The sequence below is a fragment of the Anabrus simplex genome, chromosome 2 (genome assembly GCF_040414725.1).
Source record: "Anabrus simplex isolate iqAnaSimp1 chromosome 2, ASM4041472v1, whole genome shotgun sequence".
In the NCBI taxonomy this organism is placed as follows: Eukaryota; Metazoa; Arthropoda; class Insecta; order Orthoptera; family Tettigoniidae; genus Anabrus; species Anabrus simplex.
This window is the reverse complement of record NC_090266.1, coordinates 981747403-981763694: the sequence shown is the minus strand read 5'-3', so window position 1 is coordinate 981763694 and position 16292 is coordinate 981747403. Positions and strand designations below refer to the sequence as shown.

Below are 16292 nucleotides of genomic sequence, written 5' to 3'. Positions count from 1 at the left end.
TCCACTTTTAAGGCTCTGTCAAACAGGACGCTTCCGTCTTTGCAGCCTCTATGCTCTGTGATATTACAACATCCTGGTCAAACGGAAGGCAGCCAACCACAGTGGACCAGTCTAGTCCAGTAGACAGTTGTGAATTTTGCAGTGTTTGCGGCGGACTGAGGGAAAGAAATGGCTGATGAAACAGAGAAATTGACTGACCTAGATCGAGAATAAGTTTTTCATATGATATGAGCCATAAAGACTATAAAAATGTAGAGAAGAAGGCAGAAGCATGGAGTGAGATTGGGGAAAAACCAGATGAAACATAAGTATATAATAATTTACTATTATATTAATTAAAATTATTAGACCCTATCATACAAAATTGCAAAATACAAACAATATGTTAAAAAATATTTTTTAAAAAGTATAGAATATAATTCTTGTAATTCACTACTTGGTCAGAGTGATTCACGGTTGGTTCCTTACAAAAAATATGCAAAATAGAAATAATGTTTGTAAAATGTTCGACATCTTGATTCACGAACTTAAGCTCTCTTTGTTAATTATGTATTCACCGAATTATTCATGAAATAGTGAACTAAACTTTTTTTGTACAGAACGGGCAGCATCACACGACCCTTCTCTAAATTGCCTTCAAGTGGAGGAAAGCATTGGTGGGCTGATTTGTGGTATCTCCCTCTGATAATTCTCTCTCATCAGCAGTGACATTACCTGTGTTAGTACTGATAAAATTGTGAAGGCAACATGTAGCTTTGACAACGTGAACAGCAGTATAAAAAAAAAAAAAAAAAAGTCTAAAAAAATAGACGCTACTTTTGAGCTAAAATGCCAAACTCATTTTCAACGACACGTTGAGTTCTGCAATGCCATTTATTGTAATTTTGTCTTGCTAAATTATCAATAACCGCCTGGCTTGGGAAAGAATGCATTAAATAAGTTTGTAATTTGAAGCCTTCTTAACCTACAAACATGAAGGACCGGGGTAACTGTTGCAGGCAATGGCTTTGGAGGCAGAATTGTTTTGTTATCAACAAAGTTGCAAAAGGAGGAGGAATTCTCAAAGATGGCGCTATCACTGTGCTGCCCCTACCTACCTATATCAACTACAATGAAACTGTAGTAAAGATCAACTCTGGCCAAGAGAACATTCAGAAAACTTGAACCACTGTTATTAGAGCATTTAATTTCCAAGTGTTTACTATCTATGCTCCCTATACAGTTGGAAAAGTTCTATCGTTCTCTAAACCTGACTTCAGATTTCCTCCAAACCTCTTCCGTTGGAGCGGCCAAGTACAACGGTTATGGAACATTAATTTATTTTACAAGTTTTTTTACGCCGTGCCGACACAAATAGGTCTTATGGTGACGATGGGATAGGAAAGGCCAAGGAGTGGCAAGGAAGCGGCCGTGGCCTTAAGGTACAGCCCCAGCATTTGCCTGGTGTGAAAATTGGAAACCACGGAAAACCATCATCAGGGCTGCCAACAGTGGGGCTCGAACCCACTATCTCCTGAATGAAAGCTCACAGCTGCGCGCCCCTAACCGCACGGCCAACTCGCCTGGTTATAGAACATTCCATCATATCTCCACACACATACTTCTTTATCTATGTTGGACACAGTACTGTGTCCAACACGGAAGGATAAAGCTGCAGTGTGATGGGAATAGCCTGTAGCCAAATATCTGGAATAATAAAAACATAAAGCATAAGAATTATTATTATTAAGCTAACTTATTTTTTAAACTTGTCTATCATAGTTTATTTTCTTTAGAAATGCTGTTCATTGTGTTTGTTTCAGTTGAAAGTGTGAAGCTGAAGTGGAAAAACTTGAGGGATTCCTATATTAAGTATCTCAAGTTTATGAGAGGAGCTATTGGTTCGACGAAGAAATTAAAAAACTGGCCATGGGCTGCAAGTTTGGAGTTCCCCTAGGGCAACGTTTCTCCATGGCCAAATACGTCTAATGTACGGAAGTCCAATGAGACAGAAACTGTTCCCGGGGACAGCGATGGGGATGCAGCAGATGATCCTGAAATGCCACCACTTCCGAAAAAAAGCAAGCAAAAGGAAGTCAGTTCCGACGTAGATATCATTTTAAACTATTTGGACAGCAAAAGGGAGATGAAATAGAAGAAAGACATCGAACTGAACCGATTACCTTTTCTTGAGCTATGCAGAGACGTTTAAGATCATTTTACAAACATTTCACCAGTGATACGTAATTGGACTGTGTGTATTTTTACTTCACTTATTTAAGAAATGTATTGTTGTTTTCTTTTAATGTACAATTTTGTAAAAAATTAATACATAGTATTTAAAAAATGATTTACCTCAAGCAGATTGCTAACTTTTCCTTCGTCCCCATGGGTTTCCTCCAGTTAATGGTCAGTTTTGATATTTTCCATTCTAGGGGAGTATGTAAGTTCTCAAATTGTTCTTTAAGACATTTGAAAATATGTGAAAAATTGGTCTTCAAATGAACTCAAATCACAACACGGTTGGTGAAACTTGCCAAACTCCTCTCTTTTTTAATATATTTCATGCACCCATTTCCTTTTCTGTTGTGCTACAGCGAACAGAAGAAGTAATTTTTCATAGGAGGATCTGCTGAACATTTGATTAAAACAAGAAAACACGAGTTCAAGCAAGAAAGAAAAAATGGAATGAATTCGGTGCGCAATTGGTTGTGATTGGTTTCACACTGGTTCCCCCTGGCTTGTCCGCATTCTGTTGGACTACCCCAGTCCACGACGGACAGCGGTCATTTTGTCCATGCAGACAGCCTGTTTCCTGTTTGACAGAGCCTTTAATATAGTGCTCGAAAATAAATCTTGAGTAGCTTTTATGGAGGACGATTCTGTAGGATCAAAGGACTTTATGATCTTCTCCACATTTAAGCTGTTGCAATTGTACACTGTGGCATCAAGCCAAGTCCCCCCATGTTATAACCAGCTAGGGAGATAGGAATAATGAAGGTGTTTCTCCTTAAAAATTTTCAATGTAAAGTAGAGCTTTGAAAAACACTTTCTTATAGTTGGATATTAATTTATATACTTCAGGGCAGCTACTTCTAACTTCTTCAGCTACCCTATGCAAAGCATGCGCAAGATCCTTGTCCCTTGGCTGCCTTCACCATACATGGAGCAGTGTCAGTTACAAACAGAAAAATGTGCTCTCTCATTGCCCTCTTCGACCAAAACAGATTCATTGAATTGTCACAGAGAACTGCAATGGTGGAATGATTTGTCTTCTCTAGCACTTCACATGTCAGGAGGAACATGTCTCCAGGCCAGTTTTCTTTCAGCATGCCAACAATCACATTTGCTACATATCATCCATCCACATCTGTAGTCACATCTACTGAAACCAATATATTACTGTCTCCCAAGACATAATACCAATATAAATAGTCCGTTATTGGACATAAATTTTCCAGCGAACTCATTCCTGGTTGCTAGCGTTTCACCCTTGTCTGCTAGGTTGGGCTCATCAGTTAGTACCTAGGTGAAACGCTGGCAACCAGGAATGAGTTAGCTGGAAAATGTATAATGTCCAATAACGGACCGTTTATATTGGTATTATAAATTTACTCATTCGGGACAAATATTTCAGATTCCCTATGGGAATCAACATCTATATCACCTACCAAGACATGCCTTGTTATATCCAATATCTCTTCATAACAAGGGGTCAGATAGTCCTTCCCGAGAGTAGATTCATTGGGAAACTTCAGTTGTTAAGATTCTTTAAAGGAATATTACACAAAACCATGGTCTTGCAGAGATCTTGCAAAAAGTGTGAATACTGTGAACTTGATGTCAGGGTTTTGAATAGGATTTTTGAGTGCAGAATGTCTATTGTCGCGGCCACCAAATTAGGCGGGTGAGGAAAACTGCGCTGTCGTCAGATATGGGAAAGGCAAAGCGACAGATGGTCGAGAGTCGCTTACCCCCGGGCATGGATTGGCAACGCTGATCGTGCAGTGCTGTCAAACTGAAGCCCATCCGCTCCAGGCCACCTTACCCGAGTCACTCCCTGTCAAGCAGTTGTTGAGTTCGCATCGTAAGTGCAGTTAAAGATGGATGGTGAATATGGATTGATTTGGGCTCAAGTCAAGCGAGAAGTGGCAGAGAGGAACAAGACATTCAAAATAAAGGGCGTAGAAAAACTCACGTCAGAAGCCATCGATCGTGTGACTGCTGCAGACTGGGAAAAGTGCTTCAATCGCGCAGAAAATGTTCAAATAGACGATTGGGCCAAGGAAATAGTAAAGGGACGAAAGAATGGAGCCATTCATCATCAGTGTAAAAGACGACTGAACAGATAGTGAGATGAGTGATGACGGTGACTAAGACTGCCTTGAAGCCAGAAACCGATTCTTACTTGATTGTAAATTAATGTAAACCTATTCTTTAAAGTAGTTCTTTTTCTATATTACTCGGTACAATATACAGTATTGAAATATTTAAAGTTATAATGTAATAAAACTGATACGGATTAATATGTAATCCGAAGTATTTACGGGGTCCTGCAGCCTGTGCTGGTGCACGCGCCTCGAACTGCCTCGGCTAGCGACATTTACATGTTCGCTTCCCGGGCCATTTTCCAGCAAAATTACAAGACTCACAGAAATATGTTTCAGATAAAAAATATAAGTCAAGCGATTTTTTTACATTTTTCCCGCAGACAAAATTTTATTGGCTGAAGAAATAAAAACTTGGCCGCTTACTGAAATTTTCAATACATGATTCTACGGATTTAAACTTACTCGAAGATTTTATTTTTCATAATTATTTAACGTGGTTTATATGGAAAATAGTTATACCACTGGAATCAGCAGTCTTTTCTGAAGCTTGTAGTATAATTTGTTTCGAAACATTGTATGAAGTAACATCAGGAGCTTAATTTCTCTGACCCACCTAATTTCGTGGCCGCGACAATAGTTACACAATGCTTATGTTTTGCAGTATTACAGTGTTGTAGCAAAGTTAACAGTTTTTCGGCAGTAACTTAAACCTCACACAATTTACAAAATAATATCACTCCAACCATATTGAGTAGGGTAATTGCGGTAGAGTTGCCGCACTTTTTATGTCTTTTGTTATATCTCGGTATATTTACTTTAAACATTGTTGCAAATTCATTGAGCACAATTTGAAAACATGTACATTTGATCAGAGATGAACAAAATATTGGTAATTGAAAGTAAATGGGAAAAAGGAGGGAACAAAGATATTGTTACATCAGCGGCGTCTCTCCCTGGATCCCGGTATAGATGCCGACTTTGCTCGGGAGAGATGCCGCAAGTAAAATAATTAATGACAAAATCAAATTTAAGCCTATTTCTTCAACTTTAATATAACCAAACACTAGAACGTACTACAAGACAATTTTATCCATATAATATAATCATTCAATGGTAAAAGAATCTATCTGATAATTTACAATATTAAATTAATCATATTTTAATTTCGATTTACTATGAATGTGCATGTGCAATGGATTCTTCACTGTGTTATATAAAACCCCACGGCACTTAATGCCCTTGAAAGGGCTCAGGCCTGCCCAGCGACCGCTGCTCAGCCCGAAGGCCTGCAGATTACGAGGGGCCTGTGGTCAGCACGACGCATCCTCTCGGCCGTTATTCTGGGCTTCCGAGACTGCCATCTCACCGTCAGATAACTCCTCACTTCTAATCACGTAGGCTGAGTGGACCTCTAACCAGCCCTCAGCCCAAGAGAAAAATCCCTGACCTGGCTGGAAATCGAACCCGGGGCCTCCGGGTGAGAGGCAGGCACGCTATCACTACACCACGGGGCCGTCGTGTTATATAAAGGAAACATCAAAATCATAATGAATATAATTCTGTCATGACACAGTAATTCTTGAATAAAAAACTGATGTTTATCCTCTTACAAGTTTTTATAGATTGTTTCTTAAAACTTTGTTCTCTAGCAATCTTGCTGCAACAGTCGTTATATGTGGAGCAAGATTCATGCAGCCACTGTTTGTAACTCAAACACTAGATACAGTCATCCTTTTTTGAATATCATTTTGACTTCGGTGATTATAGAAGTACCTGCTGGACCCAGAGAGCCTTTTTCCAGATTTCCTGACTGCATTCTAAGTTTCAGTGTTCGTTCCGTCATTATTCTGTAGTATGATTCTGCCTCCCTGATCAGTATTTCCTTGGCTTTCAGTCTTTTAACAGCTTCTCTTAAATTTTCCTCTGTCTATTGAGGTCTTTTAACAGTGCCCTTACTTTTATACTGAGCAGGCATGTCGCAAATTTTTATTTCTGAAAATAATGTAATTTTATATAATAAAATAATGCTACTAATGAAATCAGTAAAAATAATTATGTATATTAAACATCGTGAGACGATAAAATATTCGAATAAAATACCGGTACACTCTGAATAGTATTGAATGTTTCCAGATCGCTTGTAGAATCTGATAGCAATGAGGCATCTCAGCCGGATTGTTGTGCGGCAACTCTCCCAACTATCAGGGAGAGACGCCGCACCCTCCTGTTGTCATTCCTCAAGGCTATCATGGCCCAACATTAGCTTACTCTCAACTACAGTTATGCTTCTGACGTCTACTGTACTAAAAACGTCTGATTTAAGCATTTGAAGCCAACTTAATATACAATAAATTAACACACGGAAAAACTCTGTCAGGAGGAAACGTGTACTCGCCTCAAGATATCGGCTATAATTAGTGCAATATACGAGCAAATTTCGTCACACTCGCAGACAGTAGTTCTTCCTTAGAAACTGAAAAACCACACATATTGCCATCTAGTTGTAAGGATGGGAACCTTCAGCTCGAGTGTATGCGGCATCTCTACCGAAGCGGCATCTGTCCCGGATTTACCTTATGTTTTCACCAAACTTACAAACAAAAGTTTGCAACTCCTCACTGAGGATTTTCATTTTAGGCATATTCGAAAGTGACTGAGTAACTGAAGCTGCCTCAATAACCATTCAGTCTGTTGAAGGAGGAAGAGGGAAGGGTGAAGGAGAGAGAGATATGAACGACAAATAACTGCAAAATTGCCTCTGCTTCCGTGTAAGCAATAGTCTGGTTTCCAGGAATCAACCCAACCAGCTAACAAGAGCTCTTACCTGCTAGAAACATTCCATACACTACTTTTCAATGGTTAGAAGTCTGTCCTGAAAATTAACTTCAAGAACTTATTCTGATTTTCATAAAACAAAATTAAAATGAAAGTTAACCCTACCAAAATATGTCGTTACAATGAGGTTTTGTTCAAAATATGCCACAAAACTCAAAACACTCCTATGCATTTATATGCCCAATAAAACCTGTTTAATTTTGATTATCATGCTTGGAAATGTGTTCAAAATACAAGACTAAATGATACAATATTAAGGAAAATAAATTTAACCTGTCACTGAAATCTGCCCCCTATTTATGAAATTAAATGATAATGTTATTTGTATTACGTTCAAACAACTACTTTTATGGTTTTCGTAGATGCCGAGGTACCAAAATGTTATCACACAGAAGTTCATTCACGAGCTGGCAAATCTACCAACAAAAGATTTTTTTTTTTTTTTTACAATTTGCTTTACGTTACACCAGTACAGAGAGGTCATATGGCGACAATGGGATAGGAAGAGCCTAGGAGTGGGAAGGAAGTGGTCGTGGCCTTAATTAAGGTTCAGCCCCACCATTTGCCCGGTATGAAAATGGGAAGCCACACAAAAACAATCTTCAAGGTTGCCAACAGTGGGGTTTGAACCCACTATCTCCTGGATTCAAGCTCACAGCCATGCACCCCTAACTGCATGACCAACTCGCCCGGTTACCGACAAAAGCCTGGTGTATTTGAGCACTTTCAAATACCATCAGACTGAGTCAAGACTGAACCTGCCAAACTGGTGGCAGAAGGCCAGTGCTCTACCATTTGTATGTTTTCTTTTTTGTTTTGTATAAGTGAAAAAATGTGAATTAACTGAAACTGAGGAATACGTGTTTGAAATTACAGCAGCGATACAACCAACCTGGTAACGTAGGGGTAGTGTGCCTGCCTCTAATCCAGAGTCAGCGGGTTTGATATCCAGCCAGTCCAGGGATTTTAATCCTGAACTGAGGGCGGCAACAGGTTTCCCTCACGCTTGTGAAGCCAACTGGGAAACTGTCTCATAGAAGAAATGGCAGACCCAGTCACAAAAGCCTAGCATAATAAGATGTTATCATGCTAACCACTCCTCTGTCTGAAGGCCATCCGACTGGGAAACATTCATCTTGGCAAGTCAAGGCTCGAAAATAGGTTGTATATGTCACAAGGGTTTCTTTAAACAGTCAATCAAAGTGAAGCTCCTAACAGCATGTACTGAGTGAATTTTGAAATCAATCAGATCACCTGTAAATACAGGGTGAACAAAAAAGGCCACACTTGGACGTCTGCATACGATTCCTCATCCCATTGCAAGACAAAAGTTTCTATAGCCAAATCGGATCTTGTGCTGTTGGAAAACAAGTCGAAAACGAGAAGCTGGCAACACTGTCACATCCTGCAGCACATCGGAATGTAATAGAGAAACGTGCATCATCCCGCTCAGCCATACCTGACGTCACAGCTCACCGAGTAGACAGCTGGGTTATCAAACCCACATGCACCATGGAGCTACGGCTCAAATCAACGTCACGTTTTGTTTTTTTTTCTTTTGTGTGTGTGACGTCAGGTCCCTAGTTTCCATCGTGTAACTGCGTTTGTATGCATGACATCCTGTTGTCACATGACAATAGTTGAACGCATGACAGTGTGATCCATTCAACCGAATGCATGAGTCGACTAACCACGCAGTGCACAACCATAACTGGTCCTGTCAAGTGCACGTAGGGCGGCTTCCTGATGGAGTACACAAACGGCGAATACGTCGATATGCTTTTAGTGTTGGGTGCATCCGATAACCAAGCTTCTGCTGCTGCTCATGAGTATGCAGCATGGTACCCTCAAAGGCGCCATCCCGATAAGAATGCTTTCCATCACCTTGAGCAACGCCTGCGGGAAACCGGTAATCTTTGTCCACAAGTAGTGGACAGAGGTCGTCCAAGGACTAGACGTACTCCACAAACAGAGAACAACATTCTTGAAGTTTTTCACCAATTACCTCGGCGAAGTACCCGTGATATTGCAAGGCAGATCCAGGTATCTCAAACACTGGTTGTTGACGTGTTGCACGACGAAAAACTGCATCCATATCATTACACGTTAACTTAACACCAGCGGCCAGAAGACCGTATTCAACGAGTACAGTTCTGTGAATGGCTCTTGCAACAAGTTGAAGACAATGAACATTTTATAAAGGCTATGATATGGAGTGATGAATGTAGCTTCACTCGGGAAAGTATTTTAAAGCATCACAACAGCCATTATTGGTCTGACCACAACCCACGTCACCTGTAAACGTGGCTTTCAGGCACGCTTTGGCATAAACCTGTGGGCTGGAATCGTGGGAAGAGTGCTTTTAGGCCCTTACCTATTGCCGGACAAGTTGAATGTGCCCCACTATCGTACGTTTCTGGGCAATACTTTGCCTGACGCTTTAGAAAACTTTCTACTTGGTGTTCGGCGACAGCTATGGTTTCAGCATGATGGTAGACCACCACACTTTGGAATGACTGTGCGTAACAGGTTAAATGAAGTGTTTCCAGGGAAATGCATTGGTCGTGGAGGTCCAATGTTCTGGCCTCCACATTTCCCAGACCTTAATTCACTAGATTTCTATTTGTGAAGACACTTAAAGGGACATTTTTATAGTACTCCACCCATGGCTGTACAAGACCTAATAGCTCGCGTGCATGCTGCATCAGCAATGGTGGACGCAGGTGTGTTGCGTAGGGTCTGGAAAAGTACGCTCCAGTGAGTGGCGAAGTGTTTGCAAATGCAAAGTGGTCGCTTTGAACATCTGCTGTGAAGTGAACATTACTAGTAAGTGTACGTACGGGCTCTGTGAAGATAAGACTGGATGTCACACGTACACTACGTAATTATTGTGCATAGCATAATGGGCAATCCAGTGTAGCCTACTTACTGTACTGTATTGTGTTTCCTTGTACCGCATTGGATAGACAATGTTACTGTATCCACTATTATGTTCTACGTATTGACTTTATTTGTACCATGGACAAAACAAAATGGTCGTTTACATCTGTAAGAAGTTCATGTTGTGTTTGAATGTTTAAATAAAGGTAACCGTAACGGTAATACAGAACATAGCGTATTTCATACTAGAGGTGTACAATGGATACAATTTGGTACATTAACTGAAAAAAAATTGGCACGAACGCGACTCAAACATTGGCGCATCACAGCACAACCTGCATCACAGCGTTGCCAGAGCCTCGTTTCTTAACTCGCATTTATATTAAACCTATTGGTGGGACTAGGTTTTGCAAGATAAACTTTTGTCGTAAATTTTGATAAGGAACCGCATGCCAACCTCCACGTGCGGCATTTTTTGTTCACCCTGTATACACCCCCATAGGTTAATAGTTTAGATATTGAGATTTTCTCATGTTCCTTTCCCCCCCTCTTTCTCCATAGTACTGATTTTGTTTTGTGCTATATTAAACAAATTATTCTTTTTAAACCAATTTTCCACAAAATGGGAATTCTTTTGAAAAATTAAAATTCAAAGAACTAAGTTTTTCATTTTAAAACATTATAAACATTAGACTCAACCCTAGATAGATATCTACACTACTTAGTAGCCTTAATTAAATCTTGGAGTAATATTCCTAGACATGTTAATGATCATTATGAAAGAAAAATACGGTGCTACAATGTTTTATCAACCATAGTTACAGGACTGTAAATCAAATAAAGTACGTTTTAAAAAAGAGGGATCTGAGCAATGTGAATGCCTTTCAAAACATAGTTGTCAACTATTGCCTAGACCATTTTGCAGTACCCAGTGTACTGGAAATTAATACATCTATTCTAATTTATATTATATGATTGAATTAAATAATATTAGCAATCATATACAGGTAAAATTATCGTAAGAACTTTATTAAAATGAAATGCACAAGTTTCTCTAATTCTTTAAAAGAAGGAATACACACACACGTCAATGAATAAGACATTTAAACCTACTTCATAGAACAGAATTAACAACCATTTTCCTCATTCTTGCCATTATTCTCTCCCCTAGTTAGATTCTACGCTAGCTTGCTAATTTACAAGGAATGTAGTGGCCAGAATTAACTATTTCTCCCCCTCAGTAAGTTACTCATTCTTTTACTTTCTTCCCTGCCTAGATTCTATTTTTGCTTGATAGTTTGTTAAGGAATGTACACAGCAGAATTAACTATTTTCACCTTAGGGCCTTTACTACACCTGTCAGATAAACATCCAGATCGCATTAAGAAATGACACCGAATGACTGTGGCTACCAAGGAAGCTTGACATCATGTTGCTTGTGCACTAGTCATATACTTAGTGGCAACAACTTACTAGGTCGGGAATTATTTAAAAACTCTGTTATAACCGGACAGGGAGTGTGATATATTTTACAAATATATAAAGAGATTACATTAAAACAACTTATTTTTCATATAGCATTACGCAGATGCAGGTTCATCACTATGTGCAGCCATCTTGATTCTTACAGCAGAGTCCCAGATAGGAGCTCCAACTGGCGCTCCATCTCCAGCACAGCTAATATAGAGAATATTCTTCCACATTAAATATAAACCATTGTTGGATGCGCTTGGAACCATTGTTGGACATGTTTGTGAATTGTCTGCTGTTGAGAGTGCTCTTGAATTATCATAGTGATAAAGTAGTTAAAACTTATTGAAATTGTTTAATTTTGTGGGTGTGTGATCAGTTTAATGCTATTTATGTCCAGCTTCATGGCTAAATGGTTAGCGTGCTGGCATTTGGTCACAGGGGTCCTGGGTTCGATTCCCAGCAGGGTTGGGAATTTTAATCATCATTGGTTAATTCTGCTGACACGGGGGCTGGGTGTATGTGTCGTCTTCATCATTTCATCCTCATCGCGACACACAAGTCGTCTACAGGGGTCAAATCAAAAGACCTGCACCTGGCGAGCCAAAGTCCTCAGACACCTCCCGGCACTAAAAGCCATACACCATTTCATTTCAGTGCTATTAATATATTGGTGTTTAGTGCATGTTAGTAGAAATTCAGAGTAGTGATAATTATTTGAAGTAGTTCAGTTGGTGTTAAGTAGATTACATTTTCTAGGTGTACTTTGTTTCAAATTTAGGTTTAGGAAATATTTAGGTAAAAATATTAACTTTTAAAAAATCTGTAGGTTCGTGGGTATAATACTTACAAAGGCAAATTATCATACGTAGTTGTAAATTCTGCAGCTTTTACATTCATGTAGACAATAGACCCGGTATTTCGTACAGATATCTGTTCAAACTATCATGAAGATAATATCAATTAGATAACATGATACACCTGTAAACTTCAATTTTAAAAAGAAGTTAAAGAGAATACAGGGTTTTTCACGGGAGAAGTACTCAAATCTTTGGATTGTTGACGATTGTTTGCTGCATTCCAATGAGATCAAAGAGTATATGGTAGTTGAGTAAACAAATACAAGAATCAAGTGATTCCTGTATTCCGATAATTTGTAGTTCCAAGTCCCCGGCATGCTTTGTACTTTGCACCTTCATATATTCGTTGAGTAAAAGTTAATAATCAAATTCCTATATCCCAATAATACTGCAATTCGAGTCCCCAGCAAAGTTCTGACAGATTTTTTCTTTTTTTTAGAAATTATTGTAGACAACTCCTTATTTTTCAGCATTTAAGAACACTTTTATTCTCCATCCAGCATAGTAGAGAAAATAATAGTAATCCACCAGCTGTAAAAATCGTACATCATCATTTCAGTTCAGAATTGTAGTGTAGATACAGTATATTAGATAGTATCTTGCCTGCTATATTGGGTACCTTTCGTGTGTATCTATTAGAGCCTTTAGCGTTGTTGGTAATCATTTTAGTACTTCTTGCAAATTTTGAACTTTAATTACAATTTTAATTTCAGTTTGTGCTTAGTAATACCATATTGTAATTAGGATACGTCTGAATGTAGTTTAAAATTGTAGTGTACTGTAGTATCTTATTAAAAATTAACATGATTATTCTATTATTGCAAAATATTTGTGTTGTATAGCAGAAGTATCTATAGTAACTCTCTTACTAGAATTCTGTTGTAATTAGGATAGGCTAAAATGCAGTTTAGAATTATGTCATTCTTGTGTATGCCTTTCGGCCGGCATTCAGTAATTAACAGCAGTTTTCATCCTATTAGCGTACTGTAGGATAAAATATAGTACAACTAAGTAGTATTGTAGAGTAGCAGTATACTGATTACCTTATCGTCGTGTGATCTTTGTGTACTATCCTAGACAATCAATCAATCAATCAATCAATCAATCAATCAATCAATCAATCAATCAATCAATCAATCAATCAATCAATCACTACTGATTTGCATTTACGGCAGTCGCCCAGGTGGCAGATTCCCTATCTGTTATTTTCCTAGCCTTTTCTTAAATGATTGCAAAGAAATCGGAAATTTATTGAACATCTCCCTTGGTAAGTTATTCCAATCTCTAACTCCCTTTCCTATAAATGAATATTTGCCCCAATTCGTACTCTCGAATTCCAACTTTATCTTCATATTGTGATCTTTCCTACTTTTAAAGACACCACTCAAACTTATTTGCCTACTGATGTCCTCCCACGCCATCTCTCCACCGCCAACTCGGAACATACCACTTAAATACAAAGTATGTTACAAGTGTTATTATTTTGTTTTAATATCCACCTATTCAATACAAAGAGATCTTTTTTGGAAATTAAATAGCATTATAAAATGTTAAGGGACATGTTTTGCCCATATTAAGGGCATCATCAGCCTCGAACTCAAACCTGTATGGTGAAAAATCAGGATCCTGATTGCTCTTACAACTTATAAAAAGAGGATATCAATGTAGGTGTCTGTCCAAACATAAAAATTATTAGAATGTCATTGGCTAAAATCGCAGTATCAAGCTACATGTCAAAAGTTCACACAATTATACTTTCCGGAACGTTGAGTCAATACACCCAAAAAACAACTTGTTGCATGTAGAGCAATAAGCAGCTCAATCTTTATAATGAAACAGAAATGTGCTTCCTTGAATACTCCTGTTAGAGGATAAGAAACAGCAAAGCTGATAGACTGTTAAAGATGCCAATTTCATATGTTGTGATAAGACAACAACCTTCTTAAGTGGCTGTTCAGCTGCCTATAGTCTATTTAACTGGCTGAAGGAGTGAAAGTCGAATGCGTTACGATAATATAACAGTCTTCCTTAAGTAGTTGTGGGAGTATGGAAAATACATTTGGTTGTCTATAGACGTATTTATCTTGCTTAAAGGAGCAAAAGTCGAAGGTATATAGACGCTGATAGAGCTCTTTGGTGTGAAGTCTGTAACAAGAGGAGAGTGAATGCTTAGGAAAGGTATTTTTGAAGAGAATGTGGGTTTAAAAAAAGAAAAAAACAAGGAAAATGTATAAAACACTTACCCTTTCGTCTGTAAAGATGTAGATCAATTATGGAAAGGTTAGCTGAAGAAAAAAAACGTTATGTGTAGGTTCATTTATTTCTTTGACTGTTATGGTGTTAAACAGTTGCTATGTGCAGGTTCATTTATTTCTTTGACTGTTATGGTGTTAAACAGTTGTGAATGACTGACACTTGTGCTTCTAGTATAGTATCGATGTGAGACTGACGGAGGAGGGTGTGGTGGAGGGGAGGGGAGGGGGTAGGCAGGGCGTTAAGTTTGTGTGTTGTTGGTTGCGAGAGATTTGTATAGTCGGACAGGGGGGGGGGGGAGTCGTGTTGGGTTGCGGGAGAACTGCAGGGGAGTCAAGTTAGTTAAAGTAGTGGAGGTTCTAGAAGATGTTAATTGAAGATTTTTAAGAATGTAGTTATGTTTTGAATTTAGAGTTTGCAATAATTTTAGGTAAACTTTCAAATAATGGATTCTTGACTTCAATTAAGTCATAGAGGTTTAGAGTTTTGTTGTGGTATTGGTCCAAAAATATATAGATGGTTTCAAGTTCATTCATCAACTTTCCTTGGTCTACTCTTTTAATAATTGTGAGATCTCTTTCTATCGTTGTTAAGTGATGTCCTGTTTCTTTCATATGGGAACTCATAGCTGAAAATTTATTGTGTTTAATGGCATTATAGTGTTCTAAGTACCTAGTTTGAAAACTCCGGCCTGTTTGACCAATACAAGAGACGTTGCATTGCCTGCAGGTGAGCCTGTATATGCCTGAGCCTGAGTAAATGTTTTTGCTTGAATTGACTGTGTTGTGATTAAAAAATAATTTTTGGTTAGTGTTCGTTGTCCTAAAAGCTATACTGGTATTTTTGTTTGTTATTGGGTCCAAGACCTGGTGAAAGTTTGGGTTGTTGTAGGTGAAGGTAACAAATTTGGAATTTTTGGGTTTGTCAGGGATGAGGTTTGTTGTTAATTTGAATTTGACCTTATTTATTAAACGGTTAATCATTTCAGGTTTATATCCATTTATTTTTGCTAAATCCTTTATATAATTTAGTTCTGTTTGAAGGTTCTTGGGTGTTAGAGGGATTTTTAAAGCTCTGTAAATTAAAATGTGAAAAGTGGCCAATTTATGGGAGTTAGAATGTAAAGAAGTATTTTTGATTGTTAATGGGGTGTGAGTAGGTTTTCTGTAAATTTGAAAACCGAAGTTGGCATTAATATGAGTTACTGTGAGATCTAGGAAATTTACGAATCCAGTGACTTCATCTTCCTTGGTGAATTTAATATTTTTCTCTAGGTTGTTTAAATAATTTAAAATATCGGTACTATTATTGAGATCTTTATTGATTATTATGAATGTGTCATCTACATACCGAAGCCATAAGCTAAGGCCTTTTATTTTATTTATTATTTCATGATGTTCTAAAGAATCTAAATAGATGTCGGTTAAGATGCCTGATAAGGGATCACCCATAGCTAGGGCATCTTGGTGGAAAATTTTACCATTAAAAGTGAAATAGTTGTTTTTTAGCCCAAAATTTAGGATTTTTATGAAGTCTTCTAATTCAAGCTTGCTGAGGTTGCTGTGTTTTGCGGGGTTGTCTTTGATAGTATTTACAGTTTCCATTGTTGGTACATTAGAATACATATTAGTAATATCAAAAGAGCACATAATGTGATTTGGTAGTAATGTGAATTTTTTTTAAA

At 38.1% G+C, this 16292-nt stretch overlaps 1 protein-coding gene and 1 long non-coding RNA gene across 4 annotated transcripts in view; one reads left to right on the top strand and one right to left on the bottom strand.

Moving 5' to 3' along the window:
- The window catches only part of LOC136864602 (uncharacterized), a 91864-nt gene extending 89691 nt beyond the window's left edge, over positions 1-2173 (top strand). The window contains exon 3 of the long non-coding RNA XR_010859338.2: positions 1803-2173. This is a non-coding gene — a long non-coding RNA (uncharacterized lncRNA). The remainder of the gene's footprint in view (positions 1-1802) is intronic.
- The window catches only part of LOC136864601 (COP9 signalosome complex subunit 5), a 139288-nt gene that overhangs the window by 76702 nt on the left and 46294 nt on the right, over positions 1-16292 (bottom strand). The gene's annotated exons all lie outside the window — the stretch shown is intronic.